The sequence below is a fragment of the Mirounga leonina genome, unplaced genomic scaffold, assembly GCF_011800145.1.
Source record: "Mirounga leonina isolate KUSES-001 unplaced genomic scaffold, KU_Mleo_1.0 Mir_53, whole genome shotgun sequence".
Lineage (NCBI taxonomy): Eukaryota > Metazoa > Chordata > Mammalia > Carnivora > Phocidae > Mirounga > Mirounga leonina.
In genome coordinates this window covers 4,895,228-4,912,724 of record NW_023270807.1, presented here as the reverse complement: position 1 = coordinate 4,912,724, position 17,497 = coordinate 4,895,228, and the positions used below count along the sequence as shown (strand labels likewise).

The following is a 17,497-nucleotide window of genomic DNA, read 5'->3' as shown; positions in this document are numbered from 1 at the left end:
ATAACATTTAGGTAAGATGCAAGTACCAACAAGACATCTACTAAATATGGAGGAGAGGAAAGCAGTATCTATCAATATATAAACACAAGAAAAAATTTAAATGTGCAGGTAATGTCACGGACATTAAAAAATGAACATCTTGGGGCGCCTGGGTGGCTCAGTTGGTTAAGCTACTGCCTTCGGCTCAGGTCATGATCCTGGACTCCCAGGATCGAGTCCCACATCGGGCTCCCTGCTCGACAGGGAATCTGCCTCTCTCTCTGACCCTCCCCCCTCTCATGCTCTCTCTCTCTGTCATTCTCTCTCTCTCAAATAAATAAATAAATAATTAAAAAAAATAAAAATGAACATCTTTTATACTCCAATAGCACCTTTCATTTGCTCAAATTCTAAACATTTTATGTGCTTTATCAGTCTACTAGGATATTCTCAAGGGGTGGGTGAAAAGGTCAGGACCACACCTACTTTATGTAATGAGATATGGCTGAAAGATGATAGCAGAAAAGAAACTGCTCTCCTTATTCCTAGTCCAAAACTCACTGAAAAGGAATTAAGTTCAAAATTTCCATTTCCTGGTTATTTTAGTCATTCACTTTAAAATACAAAATTGAGGGCGGGGTGCCTAGGTGGCTCAGTTGGTTAAGCGACTGCCTTCGGCTCAGGTCATGATCCTGGAGTCCCAGGATCGAGTCCCGCATCGGGCTCCCTGCTCAGCAGGGAGTCTGCTTCTCCCTCTGACCCTCCTCCCTCTCATGCTCTCTGTCTCTCATTCTCTCTCTCTCAAATAAATAAATAAAATCTTTAAAAAATAAAATAAAATAAAATAAAATACAAAATTGAGGGCACCTGGGTGGCTCAGATGGTTAAGCATCTGCCTTCAGCTCAGGTCATGATCCCAGGGTCCTGGGATCGAGTCCCACATCGTACTAATAACAGCAGTGGCCTGGGAGGAAGGGGCCTGGCTTAAGTGTCTGACCTCACGTTTGGGTTTTCTTAGCCTTTGTTAAAATAAAGTGGGTTACTTAGACCAGTGACCTATGACATTCTATGAGTCTATGACCATACAATAATGTAATTATGATCTACTAAGAGAACTACTACACTCTCCATTATTTCTAGGTTAACTACCTACTAAAACCTTCTGATGGAGACTATTTCCTAACTTTCTAGTTTTCTCACTCTGGAACATTTTTCTGAGATCTTCGTTGAATGCATACCCTGTGATAGTCTAATACTAAATATCGTAAAGGGATGGCCTAGGATTTCTTTAAGCACCACTCCAATTATAGGACTTGTTATCAGTGGTTTCAAATGCAAAAAGCATCACGGACTCTTATTTAACTGGTTTTCTTATCACCTTATAGAATTCTTTGTACTACCACTGGTACCAACCCAATCCTACTCCTATACTAAATTTCCAGAGCTGTTTACTTCCCTTAAGAAAATTATCTTGCCTTGACCCTGCCGAATACATACACAGACATACTATATCTATCCACCAACTTTTCTAAACCTCAGATATTTTGAATTTTAATCCAGTTGCCTATTGAATCATCTATCTTACCCAAACTTGATGTCATTCACAAACTTAATGAGCATATTCTGTGTGCCACCATCTAAGACTCTGGTGGAAATATTAAAAAGCTCAGGACCCATCTCTCAGAATTCAGCGTAATAGAGTGCATGGCCCCCTCCCCAGTGCTGAGGACCGGTGCTGAGCTGTGACAAACTGCTCTAAGAAGAGCTTAATAATCATGGATCCATCTACCTTCCGGGTCATAGAACTTGCTACTTTCCACAAACATAAGCTACCTTAATCAGCACAAGAAAAATAGGATGAAAGGCTAAAATCTAGCAGAAGACAGACCCATAACAGATAACCTATACTAGGCACCTTAATATGGTGAGTCTGCAACAGCATCTTCTTCAAAGAATACAACAGTAGTTTCCATTACAAGACTTCACTCAACTGGCTATATTTACTTATGCTTGAGACCCTCCATAAAGCAGACTAACAGGCCCACAGCTTGTCAGATGCTCTCCCAGCCAGCAAAACTTTTTTCCAATACAGAGGCTTATTTCCACTCCTATCAGTTAAGCTGAAGCTTTATGAAGAACTAGTTGGTTTTTTTTGTTCCCATATCTGTCTATGCCTAATAACTATGCCTAGTTTACTTGTTGCTGTGATCACACAGTTGACTACCTAAACCCATAAGTGCAAAAAGAAAGCATTATTTCTATGAAATCTATGTTGAATATTTTGAATAGCTAAAAGTCAGTCATGTTGAAAAAAGTTAAAAAAAGAATGCTGTCATATTAGGCATGGGCAAGACAACTTTAAAGATTGAGGAACAAATCATAAAAACCTAAAGTGCCCTCAGGTTTTCGCAGATGTCTCACTCCACTTACTGAGACCAAATCTGGACATTGATTAACAAACACTTAGGCATTTATGTGCCAGTTACCAGCAAGATTAAACAAGGTAACCATTTTAAGCTAGCATGTGTTTTACAATTACTAACACATTGCTATTATTGGCATTTTGCACATGGGAAAACTGAGGCACAGAGAAATTGTAAGTAACTTGCCTAAGTTCAGATTTTAGTAAGAGGCAGATGAGGGTTCCAGCCCAGAAAGCCTAGTCCCAAAGGCCATATTCCTAATGTTTAACCATCACAAATGATGTATTATTTGTGTGGCTTATACAGCCCATATGGATGCCTCTCAAATCAATGTTGACTAGTATGCAAAGATAAGGTCTTAAGCCTACTGCAAAAAATACAAATTATATACATTTGTGTTTTAAATTAACCTAAGGCATCTAAATTATTTTTTAGCATTCCATGCTTTAACACATATTCTTCACTTACCTATCAGTCTTACTAGAATAAGAGACATCTGATATACATGTTGGGAGGCAAGCCAGTCACAAACCACATTAATTACAGAGATTACTGACATACCATATTCTCTTTTCCCAAGAAAAGAAAGAAAAGTATTTACAGATTTAAATGTAACATTCTGAGAATCTACCCATGATTAATCAGCATCATAATATAAGCAATTTCAGGATGCACAGATGACAAAACTAGCCACTCTACCAAAATCTTTAAAAAACAAAAATGCAGAGAAAAAGTAAACTATATATGAAATTCTTAACATTCAGAAAACAAATCTGGGGGGTTTTGGCAAAGTAGTTGATATATGTTTACTTACTATAGAGGAAGTGTTCCTTCTTACTAGATTCCATTAATTTCTCTACTATCTTGCTCAGTTGACTGCTGAACTGCAATCAAATATCAAAAGCAACTTCTAAAACATAAAATCCATCTCCACACCTTACATGCTACTAATAAATTTCTCTCTGAAACTGAAAGTACAATATAACAAAGTCAAGGAGACTAAACACAGAAACCTAAGGAAGACAATACAAAATGCCTTTTCAACTGCACAATGAAGTTATTTTGTAAGAGCATTCTATGCACCCTCCTCCAGGTAGTAACTACTTCAAGCAATGATACTTACTAAAACCATTAGGTAAAAGGTTATTGAAAAACAAGACAGCATATGATCTCAAAGTTTCCTCCTATAAATTGCTAAATACAAAAAGTCATACCTTTACAATCTGGCAATCAATACCTTAACTAAGTGATCTCATTTAGCTACACAAGTAAGGAGACATTCCATGTGTCCTATTTCAATGTTTTAAATTATTTAAGGTATTTTTCATGATTCCACACTTTAACTCACTTTTTCATTTAATCACTGTTGTATGAAAAAAGTACACAACCTTAAGGTATCCTTGCCAAAAATGTTTAATTTAAATCATGAGAAAGCAAGGACACGAATCTAAAATTTGGGATTAAGTGGCCTATATTCTTAAACCTCGGTGAACATTAAAAACAAAAAAAGCAGAGGAACTATTCCAGATTAAAAGAGATTAAGAGAGGGGCAGCTGGGTGGCTCAGTCAGTTAAACATCTGCCTCTGGCTCAGGTCATCACCCTAGGATCCTGGGACAGGGCCTCGAGTGGGGCTCCCTGCTCAGCGGGGAGCCTGCTTCTCCCTCTCTCTCTGCCACTCCCCCTGCTTGTGCTCTCTCACTCACCACCCCCCCAAATAAATAAATAAAATCTTAAAGAGAGAGAGAGACTAAGAGAAATAACCAAATGCAAACTATAAATCATTTCTGGATCCTGGATTAGAAGAAAGGGGGTAAAAAAAGCTCTAGAAGACACTTTTGGAACAACTGGGGAAATTTCAGTATGTATATAAAATAGTTGATGTTATGAAATTATTGCTAATTTTTAAGTCTGATTATGATACTGTGATTATGTATGACAATGTATGTCCTCATTCTTAAAGATTCATACTGAAATACTTAATACATAAACTATCATGATAATCTGTAAACAATTATGCAAAAGGTGTATTCACAAAAAGAGGTAAAGCATGGGGAGCAAATGTTAACAATCAGTGAATCTAAGTGAGGCACATATAGACGTTTATTTTATATATATGTATACACACACACACACACATTATATTATCTCAACCTTTCTATATAGACTTGAAAGGTTTCAAAGTAAAAAGCTGAGGGAGGATGTCCACACAACGATTTGTACATGAACATTCATTACTCATAATAGCCAAAATCTAGAAACAATTCAAATGCCCATCAACTGGTGAATAAATAAAATGTGATACAATCTACAGATTAAGCAATAAAAAGGAACACACTATGGGTACATGCTACAAGGATGACGAACCTTGAAAACATTAATCTCAGTGAAAGAAGCTAATCTTCTTTCTACATATTATGATTACATTTATGTGAAAAGTATCAAGAAAGGACAAATCTATAGAATAGAAACAGAAAGCAGATCAGTGATTGCCTGGAGGTGGGCACAGAAATTTACCACCAACAGTGCTGAGGAAACTTTTCAAGGTGCTATAAATGTTCTAAAACTGAATTTGGTAATGGTGGTACAACACTATAAATGTACTAAAAAATCATCAACCTGTATAGCTACAATGAGTGAAATTTTATGGTATATAAATTATACTTCAATAAAGTTAACAAAAAAGTTGAGAAAGGAACAGTCTATGGAAAAAAACACCAATATAAAATGATAATCTGGAAAGGAATAAATGTGGCTATCTGCTAGTGGAGACTGGAGGCAGGGAGTACGAAAGGAGGCTAAACTATATAATTAAAGGTAGTTACATTTCTACAAAAAATAGATAAAAATAAAACATTCAATCAAATGTTACTTCAAAAGAACTCCAATCCCTTACTGTTATATTCCCAAATATTTTTATATTCCCAAAGAAGCCCCCTAAAAATGATACAATTAATTTCATAATTAAAAGATTCTGCCTTCAACAACAAAAAGACAAAAAAAACCAAAAGACATTTCTCCAAAGAAGATATACAGATGGCCAACAAGCCCAATGAAAAGATGCCTAATGTCAGTAGTTATCAGCAAAATGCAAATCAAAACTATAATGAGATATACTTCACACCTGATTGGGTAACTATAATAAAAAATAGTGCTGGCCAGGATGTGGAGAAATGAGAACCCTTATACATTGCTGGTGGGATGTAAGATGGCACATCCACCATGGAAAACAGTTCGGTGGTTCCCTCAGTAAGTTAAATATAGAATTACTATATGAATCAAAGAACTGAAAACAAGCGTTCAAACAAAAATTTGTAAATGCATGTTGGTGGCAGCATTAGTCACAATAGCCAAAGGGTGGAAAGAACTCAAATGTTCATCAACTGATGAATGCATAAACAAACTTTGGTGTATATCCATACAATGGATACTATCCAGCCATAAAAAGGAATGAAGTACTGGTACATGCTAGACCACACAGGGACCTTAAAAACATACAAAGTGAAAGAAACCATACACAGAGGGTCCCAAGTTGTATGATTCCTTTCACACAAAGTATACAAAATAGGCATATCTGCAACGACAGAAAGATTAGTGACTGGCATGGTCTGGGGAGGGGTAGAGGAAATAGGGACTGACTGTTTAATGGGTACAGGTTTCTTTTTAGGGTGATGAAAATGTTCTGAAACTAGATAGTGTAAACAATGTAAACATACAACAATGTAAACGTACTAAATGCCATTGAACTGTACACTTCAAAATAGTTAAAATGGTGGGTTTTATATGTATTTTACCATAATTTACAAAAACTGCCTGTAGGTATACAAACAGGATATTTAACTTGAATTTATTATAATTTTCCTACCTCTTTTGGCTTTTATGTATACTACAGTTTGTATAATAGATATGCCTTAAAATCTAACATTTATTGAGCACCTACTACATGCAAGATATATGCTAGGCATTTTTTGTGTATTTTAATCCTTAAAAACCTGTATGGTAGGTAGGTATTGTTATCCCCAATTTATTTTTTTTCAACAACTTTATTTATTTGACAGAGAGAGCACACACAAGCAGGGGGAGCAGCAGAAGGAGAGGGAGAAGCAGGCTCCCCACTGAGCGGGAGACCGACATAGGGCTCTATCTTAGGGTTCTGCGATCATGACCTGAGCCAAAGGCAGGCGCTCAACTGACTGAGCCACCCAGGCGCCCCTAACCCCAATTTATGTATAGGAAACCAAGGCTCAGAGAAATGAGGCAACAACAAATAAGAGGTACAACTGGGATTCAAACACAAACATTTTTAAGATTAACTCAAATATAAGAGGAAGGGAATAAACCAAATAATTTCTAAGGCACCTTCCATAATACAACTTTTGTGAATATGCCACAGGGGGGAAAAAAAAAGAATATCGTATCTTTCCTCAAACTCTGACAGTAGACTTCTGGTGAAATATGGACAGAAAGTCAACGCTAGTCTTAAAAAGACCTTCAGTATGACATATGCTAGCCATTTCTTTCCTTCCAAGACATTACTGTGCTGGTTATCATTTCCAGAGAACCCAAAAAGTCCAAAATAATTGTCACCACTCATTTCAAAGTAAATCATAAAGTGGGGCAGGGGGAGTGGCTGTACATAAACACCCAAGGAAAGGAAATTAAAAAACAAACAACAACAACAACAAAACATAGATTCCCAGTCTCCACCCTAGACTTAGTGAATCAAAATCTTGGCTAGTGCCCACGAATTCCTGTTTTCTTAAAAGTGCAGGTGAACAAAAAAATTTAGGAATTGCCATAGTCAAGTGGGAAAAGAAATTTTTTTTTTAGTCAAAGAGAGGATAAGATAAGCCTGGTCCAATTAGCATTGATTTTAGAGTATAGGGTTATCAGACTTATTACAATCTAGTAATGATGTCAGATCTTTTTACTATATATTTTCATTTCAAAGGACATGATTCTACCCAAAATACACTTGAATCTTCGCATTAATTCATGATATTCAACATATCAAATTGTACCTAATAATGCCTTTAGAAATCTTTTATAAATTCTAGCTGTGTATGTATATAATGTATTATTATGTATGTATGTATGTACACACACACACACATTTTATTAGTAACCTTACACAACATTTAGCAAGGCGCCTGACAATCTAGCCTCAAAACGTTTTCAAATACACAAGCACAAATAAATTCTATTAAAACTTACACCCACATTATGTGCCAGGAACTGTGCTAGGTGCTATGAACAAGCCAGGAATAAGACATACTCTCATAACACTTATTATTAACAGGGTATCAGTCATTAAGCAGGCTGCTATGGAAGTATCCACCCCTTTTCATCATTTCCCTCATTTTACTTTTGGATGTGAACATTCTGCTTCATCCTTCCTTGGGGCATTATAGGATTCTCACTTTGTCATATCAATCCCTTTAAATTCCAATTTTCATTTTACATGGGGAAAATGTACATCCAAGCAGCCTCCGTTACTATTTCAAAGCAATTGGAAAAATCCCAGAATCCCCATTTCCATTGGGCTGAGACTTTCCAATATGCCTAATAATGATACTTTATGACCTAGAAGTTCCAATGAATTGGTAGTAAGAAAACACTGATCTGCTTCAGTGGCACTGTAATTGGAATGGTGATTAAATGCATCATGTTAAATTTACCCTGGGCCTTTTCCAGTGTGGCAAACATAAAATGAGCTATCAGCATCAGCAGAGCCTAAACCACTCTTTCCTTCTAAAATGATACTTTTCCTGCATGTCAAAGGTGCTATGTTTGAGCTTCTCCATTAATAATTAGGTGGCATAACACGACAAACTGTATACACCCATATAGGCTTCCACAGGATGTACACTGCCCAACATGGTTTATTGTATTTAGCAACTTGGGAAAACCTTATGTATGTCAGAGCAGTGCATCTGCACCACTATAGTTAATGGTCTGTCAGCATTTCCATTATAAAGCAATTTTCAAAGGTTTATTGCTCTGCTGAAGAATTTGCTCTGAGCTGAAATTTGGCATTCCAGAGAAGCAAAAACTGTAGCCCGTAGTTGTTTATTCCCTTCCAAGTAGGCCAAGTGGTTTTTTTTTTTTAAAGTTCATCTATCCCTTTATTTCAGAATTTCCTCATATAGCCCTTTGGGAATATCCACAGAACAAAAACCTCACACCTCACAAAGGGACTATTGTTTGGTAATAGCAGTGAGCAACTTGAAGGTACAGAGCACACAGATTCCAACTTATTTATGGAAAACAATTTTTAAAAAGCAAGCATATTTTTGATGAACAAATTGCAAGTTTAAAAACTTTTTCATCAATTCTACCTACTTATATTAATTTATTCATGATATTAGAGTATACTACCATTGATATTAAAATCAAAGGATACCTTTAAAATTCTCATCTATTGTTAAACCTTCTTTTATCTTTCCAAAAACCATAACTACTAGTGACCTAATGTGAATTTTACATACTCTAAATTCCCTCTTGCCCTACTAGTTAAAGGGAGTAAGTGCTGTTAAGTAAAAGCCAGGAAGCAGTAAAGGTTTATACAGTAGACAGAGAAACTTTGAAGGTAATTTAGAAAATTCAGAAAATGATGATCAGCCCCTGAATGACAAAGTGCACAGAAAACAACTGTGGTAACCTAGACTACTGGTACATTAGTGATACACAATTTTATTCAATCTCTGGAAACTGTATTATTAGTCTAAAAGCTAGCCAGAATATTTTGTGTTCCAAACAAAGAAGATATCAACTATCAGTATTTTGGTTTCTTGTTATTGAATCTAACTTGAAAGCTTCAATATTTACACTTTAAATTACAAGGGCTTTTAATGATACAGCTAATTATAATTCTGACACAACTCTACCCAATGAATAAAGGAGTTATAAGAATGGCTTTCTAAGCTTAAAAATTCTTGTTACATACAAATAAAGAACCTCTAAAACTTGGGAGATCCGTGATCAAAACAACCTTTTAAAAATTAATACTTTTTAGAGAAGTGTAAAGATTCACCCTAAATTACAGCTTAATATATTTTGCCAATTTTCCAACTTTATATTACTCTGAAGACAACTATAATCTCAAATTATTAATATTTAAAACCATCTATGAAACCATTTTCACACAAAATAACACAGAATGTTTGTAAAATGGTAAGTAAACGAGATCCAATTCATGATTACAGCTAATGGAAATATGGACATGACTGCACCAGACCCGTACAAGAAGGGCCTAAAACACATCAAAAGATACAGACAAAATTTTGTTTTGTGATTTTTATTGAGGTTATATTCTTATAACATTTTATATCCAGAATCCAAATTAATCCTACCTCTACCTTTGCCAGGCATTAATCGTATTTGCCAAATTTACAAGTATAAAAGCTAAAGCCAAAAAAAGTTATCACCGAGGACAAAACAATAGAATACTGAAGATTAACCCTTAATAGCGCCAGTGTTACAAGTTAACTGGATTGACATATAGAATCCGACATCTAGGTAAAAAATTAAGTTACTTCTATCTTTTGCAATGTTGTTAGTGGCCCCAGTTAGAAGGTCCCTCCAGTAGTTAACCCAAGGACCTGTGAATCCTTTTGGGTTTTTTAAGAGAAACCTCAGGAAAGCCTGAAGTGGCAGTTCAGATGTGGTAATGGAGGCAGCAACCCAGCATATGGTGTTGGCCATCACACCTTCACCCAGCCTCACTGCTTTTATTCAAGGGACTAAAGCTTCTCTAAAAGGCTTAACCGAACACTGGCAGTTAGTCATTGATGGTTTTATTTCCATGTGAAAAAGAAGCACAGCCTTATTAAGCAGGATTTTAAATTATCAGCAAAGAAGCTTTATCACCTATATTTTCTTCTAGGAGTTTTATGGTTTCAGGTCTTACATTCAAGTCTTTAAATCCATTTTGAGTAAATTTTTATATAGTGTAACAGTGGTTTAGTTCATTCTTTTACATGTGGCTGTCCAGTTTTCCCAATACCATTTATTGAAGACTGTCCTTTCCCCATTGTTCATTCTTGCCTTCTTTGTTGTAAATTTAAAATGGCCATAAGCTCCATAACATCAGTATAAGCATTTTTTTTTTAAATCTGATTCCAAAGGCAAGGGAAACAAAAGCAAAAATAAACAAATGGGACTACATTAAACTAAAGCTTCACACAGTGAAACAAATCATCAACAAAAAGGCAATCTACCGACTGGGGGAAAATATTTCCAAATCTTATCTTTGATAAGGGGATAATATCCAAAATATATAAAGAACTCATACAATAACAAAAAACAATCCAATTTTAAAAAATGGGCAGAGAGTCTGAATAAACATTTTTCCAAAGAAAACATACAGATGACCAACAGGCAGATGAAAAGATGCTCAATATCACTAATCATCAGGGAAATACAAATCAAAATCACGAGGTATCAGCTCACACCTGTCAGAACGGATATCATCAAAAAGACAAAAGATAAGTGCTGGTGAGGATGCGGAGGAAAGGGCACCCTCGTACACTGATCGTAGGACTGTAAATTGGCAGAGCCACTCTGGAAAACACTGTATGGAGGGTCCTCAAAAAAAAATCCAAAATGGAGCTACCATACAATCCAGCAATTCCACTACTGGGTATCCATCCAAACAAACCTAAACGTCCACTGATGGATGAATGGAGAAAGAAGATGTGGTATATATTCACAATGGAATACCGTTCAGACAAAGGAAAGGAGGGAGGGAGGGGAAAAAAAGAAATCTTATCATTTGTGACAACATGAATGGACCTTTAGGGTATTATGCTAAATAAGTCAGAGAAAGACAAACACCGCATGATTTCACTTATTTGTGGAATCTAAAAAACAAAACAATCAAAACAAAACCCAGACTTATAGATACAGAGAACAAATTATAGTTGCCACAGAAGAGATGAGTAATGAAATGGGGGAAGAAAATTAAGAAGCACAAACTTCCAGGTATAAAATAAGTCATGCAAATGTAATGTACATAGGGAATATAGAAAATAATATTACATTAACTTTTTAAGGTGACAGATGGTAACTAGACTCTTGTGGTGACCATTTCACAACGTATACAAATATCAAATCACTATGTTGTGCATCTGTAATTAATACTGTATGTCAATTATACCTCAAAAAATAAAAAAAATAACAGCAAAGAGTTTTACCAGATTTGATAATAACTTTCATCTCCTACCCATTTGCCACTTAAAACTCCCTTGCTTTCTCAGGGAGTCTTTCTCCTTAATATGCTATTAGTAGGAATTACAATTAAAGAACCACGTATCATTTTTGAATAAGAAAGCCCTGACCACGGGGCACTGGGTGGCTCAGTTGTTAAGCCTCTGCCTTTGGCTCAGGTCCTGATCCCAGGGTCCTGGGATCAAGCCCCACATCAAGCGCCACATCGGGCTCCCTGCTCAGCGAGGAGTTGGCTTCTCCCTCTCCCACTCCCCCTGCTTGTGTTCCCTCTCTCGCTGTGTCTCTCTCTGTCAAAAAATAAATTAAAAAATCTTTAAAAAAAAAAAGAAAGAAAGAAAGAAAGCCCTGACCACAGAAAAAGGACCAGAATGGACTGTGGAAAGTAGGGCAGCTCCCTACTCCCTCATCTCTAACAACATAGCAGCCTCTTTTAATAAAATTTATTCTTACAAATGTATCACATGATAGAAAATTCAAAAGGCACTAAATAAAGAGTATTAGTGAAAGTATGTCTCATTCCCACCCCTGCCTGCCACATGCCCAGATCCCCCTATTAGAAGCAGCCACTATTACGAGGTTCTTGTAGATTCTTCCCTAAGGTACATCCTTTTTTTTTTTTTTTTAAGATTTTATTTATTTGACAGAGAGAGACACAGTGAGAGACGGAACACAAGCAGGGGGAGTGGGAGAGGGAGAAGCAGGCTTCCCGCCGAGCAGAGAGCCCGATGTGGGGCTCGATCCCAGGACCCTGGGACCATGACCTGAGCCACCCAGGCACCCCCTATTTTAAAATACATCTCCTATTCTCCAAACCTCAGCACTCCTTAGCCTGCCTGCACGCTTTATTTTTCTAACATTACCTATTATTTACTATTATATACTTAATTTATTCTTGCCCCACTCCTGCCCCACAACAAGAATAAAAGCTATATTCCCAGAGCATTGAACAATGAATGGGTAGAACATAATGGAATGGTGACAAGTATTTGTTGAATGAGTTAATAACCTCATCATTACAAATACTAGTAACAAGCAAGTTACCTATTCTTTATAAAATACTGATGCTTTTCCAAAAAGAAAAAAACTACAGAAACAATGCACTCTGCTTAGGGAGCTAAGTCAGCTAAAGATAGTATCTAAAATTGCAAACACTCAATATTATCCATTATTTAAGATTATAAATTCTACACTGGCTTTCTACATAAAAGGAAATCTACTTAAACACCACTTTTACAATTACTTTCCCTTGAGATTTTCTTGAAAATGAGATGTCTTCTGCAAGTCTGTTTAAGGGAGTAAAATTTTAAATCATAATGTGCAATCTCAGGAACACTGAAAAGGTAGTTTGCTACGTAATTTTTTCAGACTAAAGTATAAATACACTATAAATTAAAACATTAAGAGTAAGTATGGGAAGAGGGGCACCTGGGTGGCTCAGCTGGTTGGGCAACTGACTCTTGGTTTCGGCTCAGGTCATGATCTCAGGGTTGTGAAATTGAGCCCCACTATGGGCTCCTGAGATTCTTTCCCTCTTCCGCTGTAATTCATTAAAATTAAGAACTTCTGTCCATTGAAACACTAAGAGAATGAAAAGTAAATCACAATTGGAAGAAGATAGCTGCAGTTCATCTATGTAAGTGGTGTGTGTGTTCGTATGTATGCATGTGATATATACTATCCTATATACAAAGAATTCCTATAAATCAATAAGACACTTGCGTCCAAGTTTAAAATGGACAAAACACCTGAATAGGCACTTTAAAAATGTGGATACCTCTGTGGTCAATAAGCAAATGTAGAACTGCTCAACATCATTAGACATCAGAGAATGCAAATTAAAATCACAATATAATACCAACAGAATGGCTAAAATCAAAAAGACGGAAAATATCCAAATGTTGACAAATGTGTAGAACACTGGAATTCTAATACTGCTGCTGCTAAACTGGTATAGTCACCATCGAAAGAGCTAAGCATACATAACCTATAACTTAACAATTCCCTTCGGTGTATATACCCAAGAGAATTGAGACTGGATTTCTAACAAGGGACATGTGAAGCAATGTTCCTAACAGTATAATTCATAACAAAGACTGAAAATAACTCAAACGTCCACCCACAGGAGAACAAACATATAGACTTCTATATTCACAGAATGGAATAAGAACTGCTACCATCAGCAACCACAAAGATGCACCTTTCAGACATAATTCTGAGGAAAAGAAACTAGACACAAAAAAGAACCTACTCTACTTATATGATGTATGAAACAGGTAAAACTCAATTTGTGGTGACAGAAATTAAAATAGTGGTTACCTACAGAGGTAGCTTTGCCTAGGACAGGGCAAGGAGGAGCCTACAGGGGCCCTAGAAATGTTTTGTGGATCTAGATGGTGATTGCAATGATATACAGACAGAGATACAGATACAAATATAGAGCTGTGAAAATGCACTGAGTTGTAAATTTAACATCATATACCTTATTACAGGTAAGTCATACCTATATTTTAAAAGAGGATATATTACAAACAGTATTATGGCAATAAATTTGAAATGTAGATAAATTGTAGGGGAAAAAAACTTACCAAAACTAGGAACAACTAGAAAATCTAACCAAATCCTGTAACTAATAAAGAAAATAAATCCATAATTTAAATTATTCCAATAAAGAAAGCTTCAGGCGCCTGGGTGGCTCAGATGGCTAAGCGTCTGCCTTCAGCTCAGGTCATGATCCCAGGGTCCTGGGATCGAGCCCCGCATCGGGCTCCCTGCTCCTTGGGAGCCTGCTTCTCCCTCTCTCTCTCTCTCTCTAATGAATAAATAAATAAAATCTTTAAAAAAAAAAAAAAAGAAAAGAAAAGAAAAGAAAGCTTCAAGCTCAGTTGGCTTTACTGGCAATCTATGGAGAATTAAGAGTAAGTCAATAATAAACACTTAGCAGAGAATGGAAAGAGAAAAACACTTGTCTGTTCCTTTGATGACGCTAGCATAACCTTAATGCCAAAACCCAACAAATGCATTACAGGCAAGCAATAAATAAATAATAAATAAATAAATAAAACAAAAATAGAAATAAAAATTATAGACCAGCCTCATTAATGAACGTAGAGGCAATAAATATAAGCAAAATTTAGCAAACCAAAATAAGCAATAAAAGGACACTACAACACAATAAAGTGGGTTTATTCTGGGAATCTCAGGCTGGTTTAATACCCAAACATCAATATAATATACCACATTAAGAAAATAAAGGAGAGGGGCGCCTGGGTGGCTCAGTCGTTAAGTGTCTGCCTTCGGCTCAGGTCATGATCCCAGGGTCCTGGGATCGAGCCCTGCATCGGGCTCCCTGCTCGGCCGGGAGCCTGCTTCTCCCTCTCCCACTCTCCCTGCTTGTGTTCCCTCTCTCGCTGTGTCTGTCTCTGTCAAAAAATAAATAAAATCTTTAAAAAAAAAAAAAAAAGAAAAGAAAAGAAAGGAGAAAAACAGAAGAGCATCCCAACAAAAGGAGAAAAATTAGGTATTTACATGTACCCATGATTTTTCAAAATTCATTTAAGAATAGAAGTGAACTTCCTTAATCAGAAAAGGGGTTCCCCAACAGGGAACATCAAACAATGGTGAAAAACTGAAAGCTTTCTGTTTCAGAACAAAATAAAACAAGTAAAACTGTTATTACGACATTTATACATCTATTCAAGTATATACAAGACAGCCCAGTCAGTGCACTTAAAAAAAAGTGAAACAGGAGTGCCTGGGTGGTTCAGTCGTTAAGCGACTGCCTTCAGCTCAGGTCATGATCCCAGGGTCCTGGGATCAAGCTCCACATCAGACTCCCTGCTCTGCGGGAAGCCTGCTTCTCCCTCTCCCACTCCCCCGCTTGTGTTCCTTTTCTCGCTTTGTCTCTGTCACATAAATAAAATCTTTAAAAAAAAAAAAAAGTGAAACAAGTAAAAGGTACAAGAATTTAAAAGACAGAAGTAAACTAATTCACAGAGTAAACGATTATATAAATAGATAATATGTGCAAGAAACTATTCTGAGGGGCACCTGGGTGGCTCAGCAGGTTAAACATCTGCCTTCAGCTCAGGTCATGATCTCTGCGTCCTAGGATTGAGCCCAGGATCCCGCTTCCTGCTCAGCAGGGAGTCTGCCTCTCTCTCTCCCCCTGCCCGGCCCCGCCCCTCCCCACCACTCATTCTCTCTCTCAAATAAATAAAATCTTAAAAAAAAAAAAAAAAACTATTCTGAAAACTGTAAAACGTAGTTGATAAAATTTTAAGAAAACCTAAATAAATGAAGATACCATGTTTATGGCTGAAAAATGCAATAAAAAATTCTTCCCAAATCTAAAATTATCAATGCAATCCCAATCAAAATTCCAATCAATTTTTATAAGAAAATTAACAAACTGATTCTAAAATCTAGGTGGAAATTCAAATAACCAAAAACAGCCAAATCAATCTTGAAGAAAAACAAAGCTGGATGGCTTACTCTATCAGATATCAAAACTCTCTGTAGACTGTAAAACTATAGTAACTAAACAGTTGGGTACTAGAACAAGTATAGACAAACTAATATATCAGAATAGAAAATCCAGAACAAGACCACATGTATGGACATTTGATTTATAAGGAAGGTGTTACTGCACAGCAGTCAGGGAAAGAGGATTTTTCTTTCAATAAATAAATGGTGTTGGCCCATTAAATGTCTATATGGAATAAAATGAACCTTGATGCCTACCTCATATCATACAAACAAATTAGTTTCAGGTGGATTACAGATCTAACTGTGAAAGACAAAACAATAGAGCTCAAAAATGGTAACAGAAGAAAAATGCCCTCATGTCCTCTAAATAGAGAAAGATTTCTTAGAAGTCATAAAGCACTAACCATAAAGAATTACTACACTGGAATACACTAAAATTATCTTTTCATTCATAAGAAAATCTCTTCATTGACAGAGAGAAGAGAGTAGATTAAGAAAAACTATCCATAGCACACATAACTTAAAATACAGAATGTATAAGAACTCCTACAATTCAATGAGGAAAAGACAAACCAAAAGGCCAAAGCCTTTTTATTTTTAAGTTTTTTAATGCTTCAAAAAAGTATTTTTAATTTTGAAAAACAATGCAGTAATCAGGGAAATGTAAATTAAAACCGTAATAAGATAATATGACTCTATCAGAGAATAATATCAAAAAGAACCACAATACCAAGTCTCAACAAGAATATGAAGCAACCAGAACCCATATGGTATAATTTTGAAAAGTAATTTGTCATCATCTATTCAAATAGGCAATACAGAAACTTCTATCTTGGCACAGGTCTTAGCACTCCTAGTTATACACCCAAGAAAAATACATGCTCAGGTACAATACAAGATATGTACACAAAATATTCATAACAAACAACCCAAATGTCCTTCAACACTAGAATGGGTAAATACACTGGCATGTTCCTACAATGGAATAGTATACATAATGAAAATGAATGAAACACACTACATCCAACAATGTAGATATATCTCCAAATACTGCTCAAAAGAAATCAGACTTGAGAGAGGGTACAAAATGGGCTTCTGCGATACAGCCAATGATCTATTTTGTGTTCTGGGCAGGGGATGCACAAGAATTCAGTTTGTGACAGTTCACTGAGATGTACACATCCGTGGTGTACAATTTTCTGTATATATGCTATATATATTTAATTTCACACACAAAAAATGAAAGAAGATGAAGACTTCCACTTTTGACCAAGACAGAGTTACAAGAACGAAATTTACCCTTCCACCTCAAACAACAACAAACATAAACAAAACACATGAAACAAAGGTTCTCAAGAAAATAAAGATGATCAGAAGTGAAAG

At 36.1% G+C, this 17,497-nt stretch overlaps 1 protein-coding gene across 3 annotated transcripts in view; it reads right to left on the bottom strand.

Annotated features, from left to right (window-relative positions):
* Window positions 1-17,497, bottom strand: part of ZFAND3 (zinc finger AN1-type containing 3) — a 336,375-nt gene that overhangs the window by 236,739 nt on the left and 82,139 nt on the right. Inside the window, exon 1 of one of the 3 annotated variants that reach the window (XM_034991367.1) lies at window positions 847-3,966. The exons of the other annotated variants lie outside the window; for them this stretch is intronic. The gene's annotated coding sequence lies outside the window, so the exon portion shown is untranslated. Of the gene's footprint in view, window positions 1-846; window positions 3,967-17,497 lie in introns of those variants that run through there. 3 annotated transcript variants of the gene reach the window in all.